Raw genomic sequence first — 9,221 nt, forward strand, 5'->3', positions numbered from 1 at the left:
GGAGACCTCGAGGGCAGAGCAGGCTATCGCGCGGGCGAAGGGGTTCGGAGAAATTTCCAAATTTTGCCCGTGACTATATATAGCCCGACCCTGTCAGTGTGACCGAGTGGAACAACTCGGTGGCACCGAGATTCATAACTGCGTGCAGTTACTGAAACTCGGTGTGACCGAAAAGTTCAAATCGGTTGCACCGAGATCGAAAACCTAGATCAACTTAATGATCTCGGTAGGACCGAAAGTGGAGTATCGGTCAGACCGAGAATCATAAAGAGGTTTTGGAAGTTTAAGTCTATGACGAATCGGGGACTCCGAGCGCTCCTCACATAGAGTGGTTCGAATCTGACTTGATCAAATTTTGTGATGCAGCATGAATAGAGTTTGAGACGAGAAAATCATATATAGCTAGAGGAGGTTCTTAGGCATTCTTGTCCATCCACTTGGCAAAAAGAAATAAAACCGAACAATCAAAACAACAAGTGGATGTCCTCGAACGAGTAAAATATGCAACCAGCATGCTCACACAATAAGATGGCAAATGAAATATGTGACAAGGCATGCACAACCAGTACTAGCATCTATCAAGCAATTTGCGATGACTAGGTCATCTATGTATGAGTATATTGACTTAGGAGTCAAGTGAGAACACTTGATCATAGGTCATACTCATCGTTTAAGCCCAAGTGGGGTTACCACTTTTACATAAAGCATTGTTGTGTTCACATCTTTAGAGTTGCTTTAGCTCAAGTCTTAGAGTAAAGCTCCCCCTAGATGTGATATCCCCCCCTAAGAGGGATGAACTAACCTTGGGTTTTGTCGATGATGACTTCATGTAGATATTGAAGATGTGGATGCTCAATGTTGATGTAGATCTCTTGGAGCTATCCATTTGAGTGAATTGCACTTTCAATACCTACATGGGTTAGTCCCACAAGGAACAAACAAGGATATCCATAGACATAGAGTGATGCACACAAAAGATGATGTCCATGAAAACTTTTAGGTTACCTTGTCCCTTGTCTTACCAACAAGAGGGTTTGTGACTCCTTGAACTAGTGCAAGATGTGGAAGTTGATTGCACTTGTTCTTGCCAAAATGATAAGAGTGAAATATGTTGGCGGAGTCACCCTCAAGAACTCTCTAGTTCTTCTTCTTTTGGATCCACATCATCTTGATGGGAATCCTTGGAGTTGTAGTCGTACTTGATGAAGTGGAGCTTGAAGTAGTCTTGGGAATCCACTTGACTAAGGTCTTCGGAGCTTCTTCAAATGCATCAATTTCCTCTTGAAGCTTGTCCTTGCCTTTTTGCTTGTAGTCTTGTGGTCGAAGATCATCTTGAGCTTGTGTCCCCTTGAAAGAAGTATCATACTTCTCTTGTTGAGGGACAAACTTTGTCTTGGGGTATTGATCTTCTTCCCACTCAACTCCATTGGCATTAAACTTTTGTTAAAAACCAACACCTTGATTCTTCCGGTGCATTCCTTGCTTGCGCACAATTTCCTCAAATTGCTTACTCCCGGCAAGGCTTTTGTACACTCCTTTCTCTATAATTCCCTTTAATAAACTATTTTCTTGCTCAAGTGTAACTTGGCTAAGAGAATCATTAGTGGAATCAAGAGAACTACTAGAAGCAACTATATTGTATTTAACATGATCGTTGTTACTGCTAGAGGAAGAATCTTTCTTGTTAGACTTGACTTGAGGCATGTAAGTGGATAAGAGCAAACGCTTGGCAATGTAAGAAGAACTTTTCTTGCGGAGATCATCATTGATTGCTTTTAAGAACTCATGCTCTTGCTCAAGATTGAGCTTTTCAAAGCGTAATTTCTCATGAGCTCCTAAAAGTTCTCGATGATCTTCGAAGATAGTGTCATGAGCTAACTTAAGAGTTTTTAGTTCTTCAGTTAGAGCCTCAATCTTCTCCTTATCATTGTCATTCGTTTTATCTTGATTAGCATGTTTAATTGACACTTCATCATAGTATTCATCACTAGAGTTGTCAACAAGCAAATCATCACCTAACAAGTCATCTTCATCACTATTGAAATCAACATACTTGGGGTGTGTTACCTTAGGACCTTTGGCCATGAAGCATCTTCCAATTCCTTCATTTGGTGAGTCAAATATGTCGTAGGAGTTGGTTGACACAAGTGCTAGACCGGCAACACCTTCATCTTGAGTATCTTTGGAGTTGGAGTGATAACTTTTCCCAGAGTGGCTGTCGAAGTCGGAGCCGGATACCCATTCACCAACATGAGCTTGATGTCTTCGTCTTGTGTAGCTCCTTGATGATTTTTCCTTCCTTTCCGAATCCTTGCTTCTCCGTGAGTATCTTCGTTCATAATGATCATCTCTACTCCTCTCTCTTGGTGATGATTCTTTGCTTCTTCTTTTTGGAGAATCTTCTCTTCTCTTGTAGGGAGCCGTACACTCATTGGAATAGTGTCCGGGTCTTCCACAATTGTAACAGTTTCGCTCTCGACTAGAAGATCTTTTGTCATTGTAGGACCTTGACTTGGAGCTTCTATCTTTGCTTCTACTCTTGTAGAACTTGTTGAAGTTCCTCACCATTAAGCTCAATTCTTCATTGAAGTCTTGTTTCTCACTCGATGATGTAGGGGCTTCACATGAGGCTTTATAGGCACCACTTGATTTGTTGTGAAGTTCCTCTTTATCCTTAAGTGACATCTCATGAGCAACAATTCTTCCAATCACCTCCGTTGGCTTGAGATCTTTGTAGTTGGGCATCATTTGGATCAATGTGCACACGGTATCATATTTTCCATCCAAGGCTCTTAGAATCTTCTTGATGATGAATCTATCGGTCATCTCTTCACTTCCTAAGCCGGCAATCTCATTTGTGATGAGAGCAAGCCTAGAGTACATCTCAGCGACACCTTCACCATCCTTCATCTTGAACTTGTCAAGTTGGCTTTGAAGTACATCCAACTTGGATTCCTTGACGGAGTCGGTACCTTCGTGCATATCAATCAAAGTGTCCCAAATTTCCTTTGCATTCTCAAGGCGGCTGATTTTGTTGAATTCTTCAGGGCACAATCCGTTGAAGAGAATATCACAAGCTTGAGCATTGTATTGCAACATCTTCAACTCATCCGCGGTAGCTTCACAGCTTGGTTCTCTCCCGTCAAAGAAGTCACCTTGCAAACCAACACACACAATAGCCCAAACGGCAGGGTTATGTCCAAGAATATGCATTTTCATTTTATGCTTCCAACTAGCAAAGTTAGTACCATCAAAGTAAGGACCTCTACGGTGATAATTTCCCTCGCTAGACGCCATACTCTCCTAGGTTGTGAAACCAAGGCTATGACCACCAAAAGCTATGGAGATCAAAGCAAATGGAGACCAAAGCTCTGATACCACTTGTAGGATCGGAAGTATGTCTAGAGGGGGGGTGATTAGACTACTTGACCAAATAAAAACTTAACCTTTTCCCAATTTTAGTTCTTGGTAGATTTTAGCTAATTTAGGACAAGTCAAGCAATCGTCACATAATTCAAGCAAGCATGCAAAGAGTATATAGGCAGCGGAAAGTAAAGCATGCAACTTGCGAGAATGTAAATGGAAGGGTTTGGAGAATTCAAACGCAATTGGAGACACGGATGTTTTTCCCGTGGTTCGGATAGGTGGTGCTATCCTACATCCACGTTGATGGAGACTTCAACCCGCGAAGGGTAACGGTTGCACGAGTCCACACAGGGCTCCACCCAAGGGCAACGGTTGCGCGAGTCCACACAGGGCTCCACCCACGAAGGGTCCACGAAGAAGCAACCACCCACAAAGGGTCCACGAAGAAGCAACCTTGTCTATCCCACCATGGCCATCGCCCACACAGGACTTGCCTCACTAGCGGTAGATCTTCACGAAGTAGGCGATCTCCTTGCCCTTACAAACTCCTTGGTTCAACTCCACAATCTTGTCGGAGGCTCCCAAGTGACACCTAGCCAATCTAGGAGACACCACTCTCTAAGAAGTAACAAATGGTGTGTAGGTAATGAACTCCTTGCTCTTGTGCTTCAAATGATAGTCTCCCCAACACTCAACTCTCTCTCATAGGATTTGGATTTGGTGGAAAGAGGGTTTGAGTGGAAAGCAACTTGGGAAGGCTAGAGATCAAGATTCATATGGTAGGAATGGAATGTCTTGGTCTCAACACATGAGTAGGTGGTTCTTTCTCAGAACATATGAGTTGGAATGGTGTGTGTGTTCTGATGGCTCTCTCATCGAATGAGAAGGAGGTGGAGGGGTATATATAGCCTCCACACAAAATCCAACCGTTACACAGTTTTCCAATCTCGGTGGGACCGAATCAATAAGCTCGGTCGGACCGAAAATGTAAACCTAGTGACCGTTAGTGATTTTCGGTGGGACTGACATGCAACTCGGTAGGACCGATATGGTTAGGGTTTGGGCATAACGTAATCTCGGTGAGACCGATTACACAAACTCGGTGAGACCGAATTTGGTAATTAGCTAACGAGAGAGTTGGTCAGGCAAACTCGGTGGGACCGATTTGCTCTTTCGGTGAGACCGAGTGGAACTCGGTGAGACCGAAAAGTTACAAAGGGGAAACACTGAGTTTACATTGCAATCTCGGTGGGACCGATTCGCTCTTTCGGTAAGACAGAAAAGTTACGAAAGGGAAATGGAGAGTTTGCAACCCCATCTCGGTGGGACCGAGATCCTTATCGGTATAACCGAATTGCTAGGGTTTGGCAGTGGCTAATGACAAGTGAAACTCGGTGGTGCCGGATAGGAAGAATCGGTAGGACCGAGTTTGGCTTAGGGTTTAGGTCATATGTGGATATGGGAAAGTAGTTGAGGGTTTTGGAGCATATCACTAAGCACATGAAGCAAGAGGCTCATTAAGCAACACCTCATCCCTTCTTGATAGTATTGGCTTTTCCTATGGACTCAATGTGATCTTGGATCACTAAAATATAAAATGAAGAGTCTTGAGCTTTTGAGCTTGAGCCAATCCTTTGTCCTTAGCATTTTGAGGGTTCCACTTTCACATCCATGCCATGCCAATCATTGAGCTTTCCTGAAATAATCATCTTGGAATAGCATTAGCTCAATGAGCTATATGTTGTTATGAATTACCAAAACCACCTAGGGATAGTTGCACTTTCACAACAACATCTGGCGGTTCAACAAGGGGACTAATGGTATATACCGGTTTGGCAATTTTTTCTACAAAGTTAAACCGCCTGGTCTAAACATTGAAGCGGATGAGTAAGTTTACAGAAACAGATTTCACAAGACTTCTCTACAGCAACGGATCTGAAGCAAGTTCAGAAAAGAAGGAAAATATTCAAGGTTCAAAAAAGAACAGTACTGAATCAATGGGCAGAGATACATATAGATCTATGGTCTTGAGGCATGAAACTGAAGGCGGATGCTAAAACCTACCGCTACACAGAGCAAGGATTCACATATGCATCTAGGAGCTATCGTATGAACACGAAACAGGCGATGAACACTAGAAGAACATGAAACCCTAGAACAGATCTGTGTTGAAAAGAACGGAAGACTTACTGGAGATGAGAAAGACGCGGAAGGTTGCCGCGGTACTCTGGTGCGCCCAGGTTGATGCAGCGGCCAAGGTTGATGCAGAGGTTGACGGTGGCGGCGGAGCTCCGAAGCTGGGTGACGCAGGGAAGACGAAGCAGAAGGGCACGGAGGGGAAAAAGAAATGACCCTTCGGTCCTATTTATAAGGCAAGGGACAGGAGTCAGGCGCGAAAATCAAGGGACTGAGGGTTTGGAAACGAAGATGCCGCCTTAATTTTCGCAGACCTATTAAGGTCCTTTATAACAGGTGGCGTCACGCCGGTTTACAACGACCAGAGAAGATGACATCACGGCGGTTCAACAAACTACAAGAAGATATTGAAGATGAAGATTTTTGCTAAAGGATTGACATGAACATGTTCAAATCAATCTGGGGCCTAATGTTGGGGATATTACTACTGGGCGTAAACCGGCCTATCTGGGTCGGGTTAACTTCGTCAGTAGTTAAGTATGTTAAAGCCCAAGAAGGCAGATGAGGGCTCAAGGCCCATGGTCGGTTCAAGGCATGTAGCTGTAAACCAGCGTTAGTAGTTAACTTGTATTGTAAGTTAGGAATAAGTAGAGAGCAAACCGGACACATCTATGAGCCGGTATTGGGACTCTATGAACGACGGGAGTCACCTATGTATATAAGGGGATGACCCGGCGGCGGTTCAAGGACAACAGACAACAGCTCGAGACATAGGCGAAGCTTGTTTGCTCCCTAGTCATCGAAACCCCATCAATTCCATCACAACTAGATGTAGGCTTTTACCTTCATCGAAGGGGCCGAACTAGTATAAACTCTCCTACATCATTGTGTCCGCTTTAACCCCTTCAAGCTAACCCGTCGCGATGGCTCCACGACTAAGTCCTTTCTCTAGGACATCTGCCGTGACAAAACCACGACAGCGATGGCCAACGATTCACCGCAAGCCACTCACTCCCCCAAGACCAAGGACGATGCAGAGGTGCTGTCTCGAAGGACTGTTCCAGGCGGGGGAGAGGCTCAGGAGGCGCCAGAAGGAGAAAGACCCGTCGCCGGACACCAAGGGGAATCAAATCCTATGGAGACTGGTGGGAAGGGCCGTATTCAGTTCGGCCCTCAGCCGGACTCAATTTCGGAGACCAATGCGGCTCCGGAATCTGGCACGCAACCTCCTTCGAAAGAAGGGGGGATGCCTATTCCGCTGGTGACCCCTGTCCAAGAGCACCAGGGGCACCGGATAATCTGCTGGAGGCGCTTCCATTGTGGATGAGCACCCTGTACTTATGGGCACGATAATTAAAAGGGTTTAGTCCACCAAGAGTGGACTAACTGAAGCCTGCAGTAGCCTGCTGACAGGTTTGGAGGTAAGCGACGCAAAAAAGAGAAAATCCCAATGTAGACAGTAGCCCCTGAGACACTGTCCGATGTTCAGAAAGAAAAAGCCCGACAGAGGATCAATCTCCTATTGTAGGAAACTAACTAAATTTTTTTGAAATGTAAACACAGGCGTCGCTATTGGCCGCAGCCGCACATACTGCCGAAGTCTCAAGACTAAAGTAGAAACTGGCGGAGGACGAGGAGGAGCTGGGCGAGGTGAAGAGGCAGCTCCAGGAAAATCAAGGTAAGAAATAACCTGTTATGTATTTGAAAAAAGGAAAATGATATGCAATGACCGAAATGCCATGACGTGTACAGAGACGACGACCGAGGTCGAGGTCCTGAAAAAGGCCATGGTCGAAGCTGAAGGGAAGGCTGTCAAGGAGCAGGCCACTCGGAAGAAGCTCAAGGCCCGGGTCAACGAGGTCCAACAGGAGCTCGATGACGCAGTGAAGAAGTGCGAGGCCTTGGAGCGTGATATGTCGGTTCAAGAGACCGAACTCGCCAAGGCTCGTGAGAGTGCGGAGGCAGCCCGGAATGAGGCCTAGGGCGCCCTCCAGGAGATCTAGGAGGCCAGGAAGATCGCGACGGGTAAGGCATTCAATATGCAAAGCAAGAATGTGAAGATGAAATATTGTTTACTAACCCGGATTCGGAGTTCTCCATGGGCTTTTACTGATCTACCACGAAGTGTGGCTGACGCTGCAGAGTTCTTTCGAGCCAAAGAAGGGAGCTCCACAGAGAAGTTGTTCTGGTCGCAATATCTCACGCCAGAACATCCGGTTCCGCAATCAGCTAAAACAGCTGGTTGAGCTGCATAGGATGGCTGAACTGGCCATGAAGGAGTAAATAATCCAGTTGTGACCAGCCGAAGCTATACTCGGCAGTTACTTCGGCCTCATCAAGCAACTGGTGGGTGCCTGTCCTCGGTTGGACATTGTCAAGCGGTCCGTCTGCATCGAGGGCGCACGTCTGGCCTTCTCCTATTGCAAGGTTTGGTGGGCAAAGCTGGACGCTGTCAAATTAGGGACCGAGGGGCCGCCGGAGGGAAAGGAGCACCGCACACCCGAGCAATACTTCGGCGATGTCTTGGAGGGGTCCCACATTGTGGCAGATCATTGTGCGAAAGACACTATCTTTGAATGAATGTATTTGAGCTCCTTCTACCTTGTATGATAAAACAAAGTGATTGTGCAATATAATGTTGGTTATGTTTTTAAATTTTTACTTCATGTGCGACCGTGTTGTATGAAATCTGAGGGTTAACCAGTCGTCGGCTTCTGCCCCCACATAGTTAGTACGGGGGTGTTCGGGATGGAATCTAAACAATCTTAATCCAATTAGATGGTCCTTGAAGGAGTTGTTTAGCGCAACGAACCAGGCAACCAAACTATGCGGCTATAACACCCTCACTTAGCCATAGGAGTTCGACAATAAAAACATGGGCGCAGCCCCAAGTATCCGAACTAGAGTGCTATAAGCGTCTAATCGGGAAGTACCAATCCTTCGCGTAATGCGGAAGAAATCTCCAACGATTTGTAACCTCTGAACAGTTGACCGGCTCTCGCTGCATCATGACAGTCATTTTCGGCTTTCTCTACTGAGGTGCTCCTTTAGATAACCAAGGCACAATCGCAGTAATTCTCCCTTTACTACCTTAGCTGATTCACAGGAGCCGGGCAACCCAACTATTGACCAAAGACATGATTCAGAGCCAATACATATAATGCTAAATTTGGGGTGCCGAACTATACTTATAAAAAGTGTTCGGACTTTTGTTGCCGCAATGTGGGGTGCTATGAAGCCCCTGGAAAACATCCACGTACCGAAGTGTTACGGGTGCTACCTGATAGGGTTATCCACAGGGAAGCTGAGAGAAAAAAGAGAAAGAAAACAGAAAAGGTAAAAGGTAAAAAGCTGGGGTCCTAAAGCTGCATACGCAAACTGTTCTCATTTTAATTTAATTAGTACGTCAAGGCGCATTAATACAGGTAGTGCGATAAGCAACAGGCTATTTGACATGCTGAAACCATGGGAGAGCTGCATGTGGGTCCTGAAAAATAGGTAGAGTTATCGTTAACAGAATCACCTAAAAAGTCCCCCATATGTTTGCGTTTCTCGCCGTCTTGGTGTGTTTATCCTTCAAGGGGACCGATGACCAGACCACCAGATGGGGCCTGTTGGATTGAGACTTGAAAAGGTAACAAGTAAAAGTGAAAGTATGTGTGTATCCGATGTCGGTTGAGCCATACTATGGACCACAAGCTAGCTATGCCTCCGTCGAT

The sequence above is a fragment of the Triticum aestivum genome, chromosome 3A (genome assembly GCF_018294505.1).
Source record: "Triticum aestivum cultivar Chinese Spring chromosome 3A, IWGSC CS RefSeq v2.1, whole genome shotgun sequence".
In the NCBI taxonomy this organism is placed as follows: domain Eukaryota; kingdom Viridiplantae; phylum Streptophyta; class Magnoliopsida; order Poales; family Poaceae; genus Triticum; species Triticum aestivum.